General features: G+C 32.9%; 1 protein-coding gene across 1 annotated transcript in view; it reads left to right on the forward strand.

Annotated features, from left to right (window-relative positions):
* Positions 1-17,446, forward strand: part of FOXP2 (forkhead box P2) — a 553,196-nt gene that overhangs the window by 117,620 nt on the left and 418,130 nt on the right. The window lies entirely within an intron of this gene.

Below are 17,446 nucleotides of genomic sequence, written 5' to 3' on the forward strand. Positions count from 1 at the left end.
ATCATTTAAAAGTATAATAAAAGCATTTTGATTTGGTAATGTTAAAAATAATGATTTTAACCTACTAACATAAAAAGCCCACTGGTCAGTTGACAACTAGTAGGCCCTGAAGACAATAGCATTTATTTCTTGTCATCATCTGGGATGTAGTCCTTGGCCTGTCAAATTGATTCACTTTTCTGAGGGTAGACCCATGTTAACTAAGCTCATGAAATTAATGTTTAAAACTGAAAAGGTTAGTTTGTTGATTTACGGTATAAATTATTGTAGTAGGAACAAAATGACTAGAATATGCAGAATCTGTGAGTTCTGTCTGTGTATGTAAAAATTAAAATGAGGAATTTGGTTGTTAGAAATAGGAACAGCAGTGGAAGCTAAATAATAATCACAATCACAAGGTTGCTTGGGGATTGTGTAATCAGAATTAGAGGGAGGCTGATATATTAGATGTTTTATGGTACTGGAGGAAGGAAGGCAGTCTGGTGTAGCCATATCCACCATAGGTATGATCTTGCTGCAGGAGTTAGAGTAATGAATTTTATTGTCCCCAACCCCCGCCAGTTAGGGGAAGAATATTTCAAATATGACATACTAAAATACTGTCTCTGCAAATAGTGCTTAAGTGAACATTTTCAGTTATCTCTGTGACTTATTTGCTTCTATACTTTAATGTCTAGAAATGGGATGTCTATGGGAAAGGAGAGGGATTAAAAACAAATAAAAACTAACCTAATTTTAGGCAAATTATCCAAATAGAATCATGCACTGAGTACATTAATTTTAAAAGTATAACCTTCGCTTTTCTGGCAGAATTACAGTATGCTCATGTGATAATTTACTTGTACATCCTGGGCAGTGTCAACCATTAAAGTTGGCCAACTTCCTCCCTGCTTTGGAATTTATATATGTGATTATAATGTAATGCAGTGTACACTAGAGTGTATGCAGGTACAAAATAGAGGGGGGAACATAGGCAGAAGAATTAGTTCATTTTATTATGTACTAATTTTATAACTCAGGGAAGTCAAATTAAATCAAGATAATATCAAATAAATGTTACTGTAGCAGCCTTTGTGCTTTAACCAGGGGTGAATAGAAGAATAACATGCTTGTTTTCTTTAGAATGCTTAAAATCACCACAGTACAGGTTAATTGTGATGTATTTGACAAACACCACTAAAATTGAATATAGAAAAGGAAAAATGTGTAATATTTAGGCTTACAAGGACTTTTCATGGATGGGGCAGCAATAAAGTTGAATCTTGAAAAGTTGAAACTTGAAAGTTGAATTTTAAAGGTAAATGTTAGGGTTGGGAACGGAATGGTACAATGTGTAGAGAGGAAAAATGTGAGCAAAGCAGGATCTTTGTTGATTCTAGGTCCCTCTTCTCAGTTTAGGCCTGGACTCCATGACAGTGGGTTTTATTGACCTGTATGATTTTAAGATAATAATTTGTGCATATATACATGCCCTTATAATATATATATTACAATTAATTGTTATTTTACCTATTTGCTCCACTAGAGAGTGAGTGCTGTATCCCCAATGCTTCAGAAAGTGTTAGGCTTATAAATGTTGGTTGAAATGATCTTAAGCTCAGAAAGGATTAACATATGTATTCTTAGTGTATACTATAAAAAGACTATTTTTTTTACTTTCATATTTAAAAGCCTTGGTGTAATTGGGTTATAGTACCCTTTAGTCTCTGAGCATGACCTCTTTCTGTATTCCCAAATTCATGGGTTTAGATACATGTATTATTATTAGAGTAGTAGAGATGACCCTCAGCCTCACCCCCAGAATTCTTCTCTCTATTACATCCCTGCTCACCAAGCAGCAAGAATGATAAGGCAGCTCTTAAATATAGGTCTTGTTTATAGCAGTACAGAGTGCAAAAATGCCCTTAAGCCATCTGAAAATAATATTTTCCACACAATGAGAGTGACTCTTCAGAGCTGTGTAGTATTTAAAGACAGGAAACTCATCAAGAAGCCTACGTTCTCTATTCCAACACATAATAAGCAATAATGGGATAGAATTAGATCAAACTACCACCAAAGGGAAAGGGAAGTTGATAGATAGAATAAGATAGAATAAGAACAAATAAAAAATAACCTAATTGAAGCAAAATCGAAATAGCATCAAGCACTGAATATATTAACTATGAAAGAATGGTCTTCATTTGTCTGGCAGAATTGCAGCGAGGTTCTATTGTGTGCTATTTCAGTTGCATATATTGGACAGTGTCAGTCATTAAGGGAAGTATTATTTATCCTGAGCATCCACATTTCTATAGCAACAGTATACCTGTTTATGCAATTATACATTATTATCGCAAATCATGCTTGATAAATTTTGGTACCAGTTTCCTGTCCTAAACTCACACAAGTTTTATATATACTCACTGCCTATTGAAAGTCTCTATCTGCCTTCTTTCTCCAGTCTAGGCAAGTAACACATGAAATGAAACAGTAACTTGAAATTCAGCATTTAGACTGAATCCAAACAACTCAAGTCTTGTTTTATTTTAATTTAAAAGCTGCTTGTTTTTGAAATAGATTAATTATACTAATTTTCATAGGCTATACAGCAATCGAATTCTTAATATTATAGTTTTCCATATACAAAGAATTATATAAATTTTTAACCATATCATGTAAAAAGTAGATCCATTTTAATGATAAAAATTCATTACCGAATAGAAGGAAGAGCAGAGGATTGATTTTAATGACAATAAAAATGGAAATAGTTTTTTATTACATAATAGAGTTGGCTAAGAAAATAGAGCCTTAAAGGGGTATAATAACATATGATCTTTCCCTCTTAGAATAGAGTTAGCATTTTAATGTATATGCTAAATTATATTCTTTTCCCTCCTTTTGAGTTTCTCTTATCAGTAGTAATAGCTGTATTTTGTTTTATATAATTGCCAGAACTTTAGAACCACCTACTTTCATAGATAAACCTTTTTCCATATTGCAATTTTGAGTCACCTTATTTTGTGAATATTATTTTTTAACCTATTTGTATTTGGTTTTATTAGCAAGATTCATTTTACTCATGTGTAAAATAACTTTTTTAAAATTTTAAATCACTTTAATGGATGCCATTTTTTTAACTTCTCCAAAGTATTTCTCCTTCATTCATTGGTATTTGATGAATTTCTGCCTCTTATCTACCTATTTATTTAGTTTCATTGTCCTACACAGGCTTATCACATTGTAGTTGTAGCTGACGTGAGATTTCCGTTTTTATAATGCTGTGTTAAAAAGCCTTCTATAAAGTTTTATTATGGGAGTTGGTGGCAGTTGTTTCTCTTCTCCTGAAAATATTATAGTATACAAGAAAAAAATAGGAAAAATATTGATGAACTTACATTTTTGTGTAAGTGTCTGTTGTCCATATATTTAGGTGGACTCATAACTGCAATCATCAAATAGATACCATTTTATAATTGTAATCTTTCCCTTAACTTTATATTACGACATTATTTTGATAATCATTAATTGTAATGAATATGTACCATTCCTTCTTATTTATAATGGGAATTTACTTGCTTCAAATGAACATTATTCCTAGTAGCATCATTTATCTGAAATGAACACTTTTCAAGCAACTTCTCTTTCCCTTTGGTGGTAGTTTGATCTAATTCAGAACATCTCCTCTTAGGAGAAAAATGAAGAGAAAAATGGCAATTCAGACTTTGCTTTTCAAAAGGGTTTTTAAACAATTAATATATTTTTATTTGAATATAGTTGACATACAGTGTTACATTAGTTTCAGGTGTAAAACTTACCTATTTGACAAGTTTATACGTTACGTTTTGTTCACCACAAGTATATCAAGCAGTTTTTTAGTCAAACAGACATCACCACTACCACAGTAGTAATAGAAATATATTCAGTATTCTCTTTAATTAAGGTAGTTCGAAGGTTAATGGACTAATGTCATTTTTTGAATGTCTGTTCTTTCTTCTTAAAGCATTATCTGAAGAAGGCATCAATTCAGACTCTTTTGATTGAAAAAAAAACTCAAGTTCCTTCTGAATTATAAATTAAGTTAGTTTCTATTAAGTGATATATATTGGGTGATCATCATCATCATTTTTATAAGTGGTGAGAGCATGATAGTATGTCAGTTTTAGGACACATTTATGATACAGTAAATTTGCAGTGTCTGCTGATTTTTATATGTCTTACAGTATATTCTATAATCAGTATTTTAAATATCTGTCACAAATCTGTGGTTATTGAAGTTTAATTTGTGATTTAAATGACTAAATTTTATGACTTTATGATTTTAGTTTTACTGACTTAGCCTTTCTGTCATTATTTTTTCATAACTTTAATACAAAGCCCTTAAGTCAGGATTCAACTCTGAATTATAATATTCTTCATATGGGTAAAAACAGTTCACTTTGTGGTTTTCTGTTTTATGATGCAATTTCCAGGAAATTGTGGGGGGAAATGGGTACTGCCAAGACATTTTTTTTTTTTGCACTTCAAAATGTCCTAAAATTCATGGCCTAGAAGTAAATAAATAATTCCAATATTTTTTAAAGAAATCTTTGCATGTACTGTACTTAGGGCAAAAAGAGCCAAGAGGAAAAGAGGTATAAGGATCAGTCCTAGGCAAAACAGGAAAGTAACATTTTTTTCATGTATATTCTCTTATTTTTTGGTTATCCCCTTTCTTTTCCCAGCCATTGGGTAGTGTTTCTTCCAACTTCTCCACATCGCACCTATGGGCCAGCCTGTCTCCCTAAGGAGTATCTTTAGCATCTTAATTCACACGAATATGCCTATGAACAGGCATAAGATAAATTTTAATACACATTTCTAATAAAAATACTAAATAGCAATAATTGAACATTTTTCTTTATGAAAAACATCTATTTTTAAGTAATAAAAGTAGACTAAAAATAAGTATTTACAGAAAAAAACAGTAAGTTACTCTCTTTAATATTCAGAGATTAAACAAATTGAAAACACTAACATCCAAAAATACATGAACCAAAACAGTACTGCTGGAAGACAACATGGAAAAAAATGTTTATCCTTGCTAACAAAGACATGCAATTTTAGATAGCAATAAATATATTGATAAATTACAATGCTATTTGTGGACAAAGCTGCAAGAAAATTGGCATTCTCACATTTTACTAGTAATTCATCATCTATGATATCTATTATGGGTATCTTTAAATCAGACCTTTAGAACCTAAAAACCCTCGGAAAGCAATTTGAGGGTAAAATTCTTCAAGGTCTTTATTATTTTTGCCTTACTTTTTATAGTTTCACATCCTTACCTAATTTAACAATAGTTTTTTTAAAATTGACTTAGCTTTATTTTTTCCAAAGTATTCAGAATAGTTCAGTTTTTAAAGCATTCTGCTTTTCTATTTTTGATTTCATCTTTTATTCTAATACCTAATGTTTAATCATGAAATCACAATAACAAGTTCAATAGGAATAAACAAGTTCAAACAGTAGGAAATAAATGGCATACTCAGATTAATTCAAGGAAAGTTTAATAAAGGGCTTATATGCAAAAATGTAGTCAGAGTGTAGGGAAACCAGAAGGGATTATGCAACATCCAAGAACAGTTACCCTAAGGTCATACTACTACTTCTGACTTCTCACCAGCTGGACCCAACAGGAAGCCAGAGATGTGTATTAATGTGTGTCGTGTAGCTCACTTTGGTAGGACAAACCAGAGAATGAGAAGAGTAGAGAATAACTCTGGGTAGGCAAGTGAAAGGTATCTGACACACTTGGGAACCAACGCAGTGGGTCCTCATTTAGTAGACTGGTGAACTATATATGGGTTACACATGCGCAGATTCACTGTGTTATGGACATCAGTCAGAGTGTTTCATAAAAGAAATGAGGAACGCTGTAAATGCAGTGAGGAGTTAAGAGGACTTTTTCTCCATTTGGCCCCCTAAACTGTCAGTAACATACTTCCCCAAATTTGTTCTGGATCTTCATATCCAGATTAATCTGGATTTCTGTCTTGATTTTTCTAACTCTTCCCAAATTAGTGTAGCTTTCTTATTCTCTAAGGCTCCATTTTCCATATCTGTATTAAATACTCCATCAAATAAATTAGGCTGTTAGGATTTTTAAAAATCCTATTCAAGAAAATTTCAATTAAAAATTCAGGAAAAGTTTTCCTGGGTGGTTTGGCTATTATATTCTAGGGAGTTGCTTTAATTATGGTTATTGGGTTACTTTCTTTCTCCCTGTTTATAATGTAATAATGTAATAGTTGATACATACAAAAGAATATATGTAATGTTTTTGTAAGCTCTGAAACATAATAAAACAAACATTGTGAATCCACACCCACTAAAAGAATTAGAACATTACCAACAAAATGCATTAATTCATTTTTACTATTTAATATTCCACTGCATGATTATCCCACTATTTACTTATCTATTTTATTGTTGATAGACATTTTTTTGTTTTGCTATTATGAACAACAATAAAAATTTTTGTTATATTTCATACATACTTGTTGGTATACATAAGCAAGAGTTTCCATTGAGTCTTTCTTTAGGAATGAAATAGCTCAGTCATAAAACAGGCATATTCCCCTTTAGAAGACGTGTAACATTATTTTCCAAAATGATGCATTAATTTACACTTCTACCAGCACATACGAGTGTTCTACTTGCTGTATATGTTCATCAGCATTTGTAGGACAACTTCTTTTTTATCATTTTTTAAATTACCCTGAGTGGTAAAAAGATAATCTCACAAACATCTTAATTTGCATTTCTTGGATTACTAATCAGATTGCTCACACTTTCCTTTTTATTGGTCTTTGGGTGTTCATCTTTCTTCTGCCTTTTCCCATTTTTTTTTCTTTTGGGTTATGGGTCTGTTGTATTTTGATTTGAAGGGATTCTTTATATATAGTATATACAAGTAATTGTTGGGTAGATGAGAGAGGGAATTAATAGATAGCAAAAGCATTCTCCTATTTTGTGAGTATATAGTAAATAAATTCTCCCAATTTTATGGTGTATCTTTTTACTTTCTTTAGGAGACTTTTTTTTTTTTTTTTTTTTTTAGAGGAAGAAGCTGGGGGAGATGGGCAAAGGAAGAGAGAGAATCTCAAGCAAACTCCACGCCCAGCATGGAGCCTGACTCCAGGCTTGATCTCATAACCCTGAGAATCATACCTGAACTGAAATCAAGAGTCTGATGCTTAACCGACTGAACCACCCAGGTGCCTCTTTCTTTAGAAGACTTTGGATGAGGGGCACCTGGGTGGCTCAGTCATTAAGCCCATCTTCAGCTCAGGTCATGATCCCAGGGTCCTGGGATCGAGTCCCGCATCAGGCTCCCTGCTCTGCAGGAAGCCTGCTTCTCCCTCTCCCACTCCCCCTGCTTGTGTTCCCTCTCTCGCTGTGTCTCTCTCTGTCAAATAAATAAATAAATCTTTTTTAAAAAAAGATTTTTGATGAAATTATTCAGTTTATCAATTTTTTAATGATTGCAATCCTATAAATCACAAAGTTATTTTCCTTTATTTCCTTCAAAAAGCTTAAAATTTTACCTTTCTTTATTAAGTCTTTCTTCCATTGGGAGTATATTTTTTGTGGATGGTATGATGGGGATCAATTCTTATTGATCTAAACAATTTTATATTCTATATATCAAAATAGATACATAGATTCTATATATCTAACCAATAATTCTAATTTTTGAATAGCCCTTGTCTTCTTGTCATATACTGTTTCCATTTCTATATGGCCTTACTTCTAGGCTTTATTCTATTCTATTGGTAAATTAGTTCATTTCTGAACCTCACTACATTAATTACTGTAGATGTCCTAAGATTTCATTTTTCTTAGAAGTGTCTTGGCTATTCCTAGGCTGTTGCTTTTCTATATGCATTTTTCAATCAGCTTGTCAGTTTGCACGAAAACCTTTGGGATTTTATCCATGGGAATAACATTGACTCCCTTAATCAATGTGGGAGAAAGTCTAAGTGATATTTGGTCTTCCACTGATGAACACTGTACATTCTTCTTTTAATAAAGTTTTACAGAACATGTACAAATTTGTAAATATCTATGTTTTTTAGAATCTTATGCCTTTTTTAGTTATTATTGAAAAATAGAATTCCTATGTTAACAATTATATCATGTACAAATCAACATGTTTCATGGCTTCCTTTCCAAATCTTCTACCTGTTATTATTATTGTCCTTATTTCTCAGCTGACAAGAACTTCTAATGGTGTTGAAAGAAGCACTCACAGTGGGCATCTGTTTTATTCATGATTTAGTATGATAGCCTTTCCAGTGTTTTTGGAAGATAGTTAATAAGATTAAAGAAGTTCTGTTACTAATTTTTAAGAGAGATAAAAATCTGAATAGATGTTGACCCCTATCAAATGTGGGGTTTTTTTGCAGTTGAGAAGAGGTACCCCCCCTTTTCTATTGAATTTAAATTATAGCTTTCCTGTTGCTAAATTTCCCTTGCGTATTGTGATTAAACCCCTCCTTGATTGTAATAGATAATCTATTGTTCTTAAATCCTGTGGACTTCATTTGCTAATATTTGTTTAAGATCTTGGTCTATAATTTTTCTTTCTCATCCAGTACTTTTTTAAGTGAGGTATTAGGGTAAGAGTGCTTTTCGTTTTTGTTTTGTTTTGTAGCATAGTATGCAAGATTGGAAAGATAAGTTCCTTGAAAGTTTGGTAGAATTTGCCTCTTACCTATAAATTCATCTGAGTCTTGTGTGGCTGTTTTTTGTTTTTTTGGGTTTTTTTTAAGAAATACTAACTTGTTCATCTTATTTTGCTTCATAATTTCTCCTTGAGTAAGTTACATTTCTTAACTGTCATCTAAATTTTGAAATATTTTATTATAATGTTCATATTATTGTTATTTTTCCACTAAATTTTTGTTTGTTTTTTGTTTTGTTGTTTTGTTTTCTCTTTAAATTTGTAGTAAATGCTTCATATGTGCCAGTCTGTCTGACAGAAATGTTTAGAAAAATCATTACGTTATTTTTCCCGTTTCACTTGTAAGAGACTCCAAGAGGATAAGTAACTGGCCTGAAGTCACATAGTTGGTGGTGGAGCTGAATTGCATTTGTTTTCTTTAAGAATCACACAAGCTCTTTTGGGTAGAACATAATATCCATTTACTAATCCTTGAGTTGAAGGAAGTGAGCCATGACATTTGTCTAAAAGAGTCAACTTGGAGGGGAAAAAAACCCACCCATAAAATGTTTTGCCTTCCATCTGTGACTTTGAAGCACATTTTATTTTTTATTTTTGTTTAGTTAAAATGAACTCAGTTTGTGTTTAAGAAGCACATTTTAAACCACTTCAGTTTACATTTTTATCCTTTATTGAAAATCCTAATAAACTCTTTTTTGAGCTTTTAAGAAAATGTTATTATGGAAATATTCTTATTGTAGCTTTTCCCTTTGTACACCAAATAAACCTCAGATCACTTGTTTGATTCACAGGAACCTACTGTGGTGACTCTGGATGCCTTTGTACAATGATTTGATGGTTTTCTTCTCCCAAATATAGTCATTGGTTGTTCTCAGTCACTCCCTTGGAGATGGAAAAATTCACGTGAAACTTGAAACTTCACCACTTTTTATATGTCCACTAACCTATGGCACCTTTCTTTACAATGGCTAGGCTGTTTTATGTTCCCGTAAATATTTACTTGGTCTCATCTTCATTTTAATGTGCTTCAGCAAGAACAGCGTGCTCTTAGGATTTCTTTGTCTAGAAGATTAGAAAACTAGAATTTCCACCTTTCCAGGATATTTAATTTGGAAGTATTCATGTTGCCATTTATGCTCTCAGCTCTTGAAAATTTGCCATTTCATTATCGCTCTTCCATTTTTTGTCAGACAAGATAGTACGAATATCACTATTGTGTCTGTCTTATTTATCTAAATCTTTCTCTTCATTGTTTTGATAATTTTTTGGCTTTATGCAGAGAACATCACTGGAATGTATTTTTCTTACAGTCTTTCCCAATATTGATTTCTTCTTGAGTTAACCTCCATAGAAATTCTTACTTATTTTAGTAGTAAGCTGCACTAACACCAGCTTCATTGAAATCCATTTTATTTACAGCTGCTTGATTATTTTGAAACTATATACTCCAACATGTTGAGCCACTGAAATCTTTGCAAGAAAGAAAAAGCAATCATTTTCTACCCTTGAATCTTTGGTTTACTAAACTAAAATGTTCTGCGTCAGATTTCATGCAGATCAGAACTTTTGGTGATGCACTTGGAATAATTACTTCTTAATTGTAATCATTCATAAAAATAGGGGATACTATTTAGAATGTCTCAATAATTATAGATTTTATAGGCAAGCTACAACATTTCCATTATTTTGTTATGGTGGAATTGCTATGAGCATGGAAGAAATTCAAAGGGTTTGTGGCCTGACTTCAGGGTTGAGGTTCAGTTCCCTTCTAGCTGACGTTTTATATTTTAAATCAGTCTGTCTTTATTTATTTATTTTTTTAGTGTTTCTAGGGAAAAAAAAGTTTTATGCTTGAAGCAAAGACCCCAAACACCCAAACAGTATTCTGATTTGTCTCTCTTCTAGTCCCCAATGCATTTATTTTCCTGAAGCTTTGTGCTTTCTTTTTCTTTAATAAACACTTAAAAAATATATTGCTTGCAGTTGTAATTCAACACAAGGACCTCGGAGTTGCAAGCCTTTCATGAAAACTTGTCTTAGATTTCTGCATTTTACTTACATTGTAAAACTTCATTTTTACAAAGTTAGAGGGAAATTTAATTTATTTATTAAGGTGGTATTTGTTTTTTGTTTCTCTTGTAATAATTTATTTCTACCCTTGTTCAAAAAAGATTTGAGTCATTTAGTACAAAAAATTATGAAGTGAAGAAATCAAGCAAAAGGAAAATATCAGTGCAAAATTTAAAATGAAGCAAGGAGCAAAATTAATACAAACATGGACATTAATTCTAATGTACTTCCTAGAGATGGGCCACAGACTGAGCCCTTTCTAACCACAGATGCCAAAAGAAATATGATAATTTATATGACTCACACAGTATCTGAAATACCATGGGTACTTAGGGTATGGTGAAATAAACACTTTCAATAATACCACTACCTTAAATGTAATAATATGTTTCATTGGGCTTTTTTTTTTTTAATGTTTCTTAATTTATTCTGGGGGTATATCAGAAAAGAGTCATATCAACAAATTTAGTTCTTTGAAATACCAGTTGTTCTAGTATAGTACAATACTAACCGATCATCTGACCAAGTCATTTATTAAGTTTCACAGGATACAAATATATAGTCTCCAAGGTGGGATGGGCAAGAATATTTTTTGAGTGTTGTTGGAATGACATATTGGGACTTTTTTTGGTATTTTTATTTTGTTTTAGTTTTAATTAAAAAAATAAGCTTAAATAGTACCACTGTATAGATTGAGACTGGTTTCCTCAATTGGTGCCTTTGTTAGATTGTCACATGTCCTTTTAGTTCCAAGAGCTATCTGAGAGGAGAGTGTACCCTATGAGGCATGGGGTTTAATAGGTGTATCTTCACTATTTAGTTTATTGCACTTAGACAATATCTGGTTAAGTGGATTTTCAGAAATGCTTAATTTTGTGTTACCTAAAATAATCATCATAAAATAAGTGACTTAAATTGTAGTGTGAAAGTAATAGTACTAAATTAACACAGGCAAACAGCAAGAAGAAAAGATCTACAGACTTCTACACTTGGCCCTTTGCCATTAACAAAACTAGTTATAAAACCATGTAAGTAATTCTGGCAAGAAGTCATCTAAAAATATCTGGTTATCAGAAAGACTATGATAAGTAGTCTTGAAATAGTAGATACTATGACTCCATTATAAGGTATATGATACACTTAAAACTAAACATGCAGAACATGAAGACAAATCACATTTTATTCAGTAGAACTTAGATTCAGTTGCTATTCAATCAAGTGTTGTGCAAAATTTCACCAAACATAATGATAAATATTCAAAAGTCCTATTTGTGGTTTTAATAGCAAAAGGCAAAAAGCATACCCTCTGGGAAATCTCATATCCTCCCTATTATAAGAAGTTCGCTATTTAATTTGATGAAACTACCAATGTCTCTAATGTACCTCAGCTTACATTATTTCTAAATTTTAAGTGAATTACTGAGTGAGGAAAAGACTTATTGGAAGAAAAATTATTCTATGGAAAGAGCATTCTGAAAAGATATGTTGTTTTCAAAAACATTTTTGAAAATGTTTCCATCATTATAATGCTTTTTTGGGGAGTGAAAACAATATTGTGTCATCTATACTTCTGTATACTTAAAACAATTGAAAATAACTTTTCTAATCTACTTTAAAGATCTACAATATTAAATGTTTTCATGAGCTTTGAAGCCATTTGTCAAATATGTAAGTTCCAAATAGTTTACAAAATGAACTGGCTGTAGAGAATGAAAATTCAGTAGATGAAATGCTGCAAAAACCTTTATGTAACTCATAAAATAGACTGGAAATCATGATCCATGTAAGTCATCTTTATAAAATTATGTCATTTCATGAAACCAAATATATAAAATGTGAAATTAAAAAAAAATTAAAAGAACAGCCTGGAACTGGACCTAATATGAAGATACCCCCAAAAAAGGGAAGCATGATTGGGAGTGAGGTAAGCAAGATGGTGGAAAGGAAGCCCCTGACCTACTTTCCTTGCACAGAAACAAAGATTCAACAATAATATATGGATTAATTTCCTTTATGAGAAATTCAGAAACCAATTAAAAGATTCCTGCACCCCAAGTAAGCATGAAACCAGCACATTTATGCTGATAGGAAATTTGTTGCACCCTCTCATTATACTCCCTCCCCTTGGCATGGCACCATGTGATGAGGAGGAAACACCCAGCTCCTGGTTTCACCCTAGAGAGGGAAATAAAAGACTGGACCATACATCCATTGTTGACTTTTTGGGGCACTGCCTGAGAACTGGCTTTTGTTTCACCTGTCTCAGAGTGCTGATGGGACAAGGCATACCCTAGCTGAGAATAAGAAAGAGTTGGGCACCATATTGCTGCTCCAGAGAGCCTATGGTACAACATACAGAGGGCAATACAATTCAGTGGTCTCTTCCTCAGGGGAGAAAGAAAACAGTGAAATATATATAACCAATGTTCTAGCTTTTGGGGGTACTGCCTAAGGAACTGATTTCTAATAGCTGAATTCAGGATGCTGATGGGATCTGGCATACTCTAGATGCCTGGGGTGCTGCTGAGAACCAAAAAAAGCAAGGCAGCATGGTGCTGTTTAACAGAACCCACAGAACAACAGACAGACACCAGAGGGAGTAAGAGATTACAAACCTAAAAAGAAAAAAAAAAGAAGAAAGAAACTAACAAATTCCTCTAATTAAGAATCAGCAGACACAAATCCAGAGAAGACATATCCTCAGAAAAGATTTGAAAGGCTTACAGAAAGTTGAGCCAGGCAGATTGGTGAAGGACTTTTCCTTGTACAAAACTAGTCTATAAAGACTGAAAGAGGTGGTTGTTTTTCCAAATACATAGACACCAACACAAAGTTACAAGGAACATGAAGAAACTGAAAAATGGCCCAATCAAAGAATAAAATAAATCTCCAGAAATGAACTCTATAAAGAAATGGAGGTATATGAAGGACCTGACAAAGTATTCAAAATAGCCATTATAAAGATGCTCAAGGAGATTAAGGAAGCAATGCATGAACAAAACGAGAATTTCTCAGTAAGCCTTATTTATTAAAGAAACTTCATCCATCATGAATAATCTTCCAAACAAAAAGCACCTGGCCTAGATAGGTTTACTGGAGAATTCCATCAAGCACTTAGGGAAGAAATTATACCAATTCTCTACAGTCTCTTTCAGAAGATAGGAGCAGAGGGGATACTTCCTAAATCGTCCACTGAGGCCGCCAATTACCCTAACACCAAAACCAGATAAAGATATTTCAGGAAAAGAAAACTACAGATCAATATCTCTCATGAACATAGATGTAAAAATCCTCAATGAATTATTAACAAATTGTATCCAATGATGTATGAAAAGAATCATACACCATGACTGAGTGGGATTTATCTAGAGTGTATAAAACTCAACATTCAAAAATCAGTTAATGTAATCTTATCACATCAGCAAAGTAAAGAAGAAAAATCACATGATCATATTAATAGAAGCAGAAAAAGCATGAAAAAAACCCAACACCATTCATAATAAAAAACTCTAAATAAACTATGAATAGAAGAGAACCTCCTCAGCTTGATAAAGAACATCTATAAAAAACTTAACACTAACATTATACTTAATGAGAAACCAAAACTTTCACCACTAAGATCAGGAACAAGGCAAGGATGTATTCTCTTACCACTCCTTTTCAATATACTGGAAGTCCTGCCTTACATAATAAAACAAGAAAAGAAAATAAAAAGTATATAGATTTGTAAGGGGAAAATAAAACTTTTTATTTGCAGATAACATGATCATCTATGTAGAAAACCTGAATGAATCAACAAAAAAGCTCCTGGAACTAATGATTACAGCAAGGTTGCAGGATTCAAGGCTAATTATATACAAAAGTTAATTGCTTTTCCTATATGCCAGGATCAAACAAGTGGAATTTGAAGTTAAAAACACAGTATCTGTTACATTAGCACACCCAAAGATGAAATACTTAGGTATTAATCTAACAAAATATGCACAAGATTTATATCAAGAGATCTATAAATTCTGATGAAATTAATCAAAGAAGTAAAGAAATGGAGAGATATTCCATGTTCATGGATAGAAAGATTCAATACTATCAAAATGTCAGTTCTTCCCAATTTTATGTGTAGATTCAGTGTAATCACAATCAGAATCCTAGCAAGTTATTTTGTGGGTATTCACAAACTGATTCTAAGGTTTTTATGGAGACACAAAAGACTCAAAATAGCCAACACAATATTGAAGAAGAGCAAAGTTGGAGTGACACTACCTGACCTTAAGACGTACTATTATATTTTTTGAAAAATAAAAAAAAGACTTACTACTATAAAGCTGCAGTAATCAAGGAAGTGTGGTATTGGTAAACGAATAGACAAATAGCTCAAAAGAATAGAAGACAGAGCCTCAGAATTGACCCGTATAAATATAGTCACCTGATCTTTGACAAAGGAGTAAAGGCAATTCAATGGAGAAAAGGTAGTGTTTTCAACAAATGGCGTTGGAACAACTGGACATCCGCAGTCAAAAGAAGTGTGTCTAGACACATATTTTACACCCTTTACAAAACTTAAAATGAATCATAGACCTAAATGTAAAATGCAAAACTATAAAACTAGAAAATAACATAGGCGAAAATCTAGATGACGATGTGTTTGGCAATGACTTTTTAGACATAACATTAAAGGCATGATTCATGAAAGAAAGAATTGATAGGCTGAAATTAATTTAAATTAAATATTTCTAGGGGCGCCTGGGTGGGTCATTCGTTAAGCATCTGCCTTCGGCTCAGGTCATGATCCCAGGGTCCTGGGATCGAGCCCTGCATCGGGCTCCCTGCTCCACTGGAAGCCTGCTTCTCCCTCTCCCACTCCCCCTGCTTGTGTTCCCTCTCTCGCTGTGTGTCTCTCTCTGTCAAATAAATAAATAAAATTAAAAAAAAATTTCTAATCTATAAAAGACACTGTCAATAGAATGGGGGAAAAAAGCCACAGACTTGCAAAAGTTGTATCTGATAAAGTACTGTTATCTAAAATATACAAATAACCTTTATAACTCAACAATAAGAAGACAACCCAATTAAAGAATAAGGCAAAGACCTTAACAGACACCTTACAAAAGAGGGTATATAGATAGCAGATAAACACATGAATAGATGCCTCACACTATATGTTATCAGGTAAATGCCAATTAAAACCATGAGATTATCACTATGTGATTATTAGAATGGCCAAAATTCAGATCCCTGACAATACCAAATGCTGAAGAGGATGTGGAGCAACAGTCTGTCTCATTCATTGCTACTGAGACTGCAAAATAGTACAGCCACTTTGAAAGACAGTTTGGTGGTTTCTTATATATAATACTAAATACACTCTTACCATTTGATTCAGCGTTTATTCTCCTTCATATTTATCCAAAGGAGTTGAAAACTTACATCCACACAAAAACTTGCACAGAGATGTCTGTGGAAGCTTTATTCTCGATTGCCCAACCTTAGAAGCAACCAAGTTGTCCTTCAGTGGATGAATGTATAAACTGTGGTACATCCAATCAATAGAATATTATCCAGTACTAAAAAGAAATGCGCTATTAAGCCATGAAAAGACATGGAAGAATTTTATTTTTATTTTGTAAAAGATTTTATTTACTTTAGAGAGGGAGAGAGAGAGAGAGAGAGAGAGCATGGGGTGACAGAGGGAGGGGCAGTGGGAAAGGGAGAAAGTCTTAAGCAGACTCTTCATTGAGTGCGGAGCCCAACAAGGGGCTGAATCTCAGGACCAAGAGTAGGACGCTTAACTGACTGCACCGCCCAATGGAAGAACTTTAAATGCACGATAGGAAATGAAAGAAAGCATTCTAAAAAGGTCCACTCCATGGATCCAACTATATCACATTCTGGAAAGGCTAAAACAATAGAGACAATAAAAAAGATCAGTGAATGCCAGGGATTGTGGGGAGAGAGGGATGAATTGTCAGAGCACAGGATTTTTAGGACAGTGTAACTACTATGTATGATGCTGTAGTGGTGCCTACGTGTTATTATAAATTTGTCCAAACTCAGAGAATGTACAACATCATGAGCACACCCTAATGTAAACTTTAGACTCTGTATGCTAATGGTATGCCAGTGTAGTTCATCAGTTGTAACAAATATACCACTCTGGTGGGGGATATTGATAATGTTTGAGGCTATGCATGTATGGAGATAGGGAGCATATGGGAAATCTCTTTGTACTTTTCTCTCAATTTTACTATGACCCTAAAACTACTCTAAGAAATAGCCTATTAAAAATAGCATGCTTTGGAAATTCAGTATTTATGGTTCAAAATGCAGCTTTTCAAACTTTTAAATTCTGTAAAAATTCTGCACAAAAATAATTATTTAGAGACTGTTTCCTAATGGTTGGGTGAATTGACTGATTGATCTATTTTCACAAATGAGTAAACAAATATAGCAGCTCTATTTTTGTTTAATAAAAGAGGGAGAAACAAGTTCTACATTTATAAAGTTCCTTCTGTTTTATTCTTTGTGTCATTCAAAAGTGTTAACATCTAGTGAATAAATTGCCACATTGTATTATTATTAATTCTCCCAGGTATTTTGATTGGGGAGGGGTTAGCAAAGTATTTAGCATTACAATGGGTAATTGGACTGAGGCATCTTTTTCCTAAGGAT

This window comes from Zalophus californianus, chromosome 12, assembly GCF_009762305.2.
Source record: "Zalophus californianus isolate mZalCal1 chromosome 12, mZalCal1.pri.v2, whole genome shotgun sequence".
Taxonomy (NCBI): Eukaryota; Metazoa; Chordata; class Mammalia; order Carnivora; family Otariidae; genus Zalophus; species Zalophus californianus.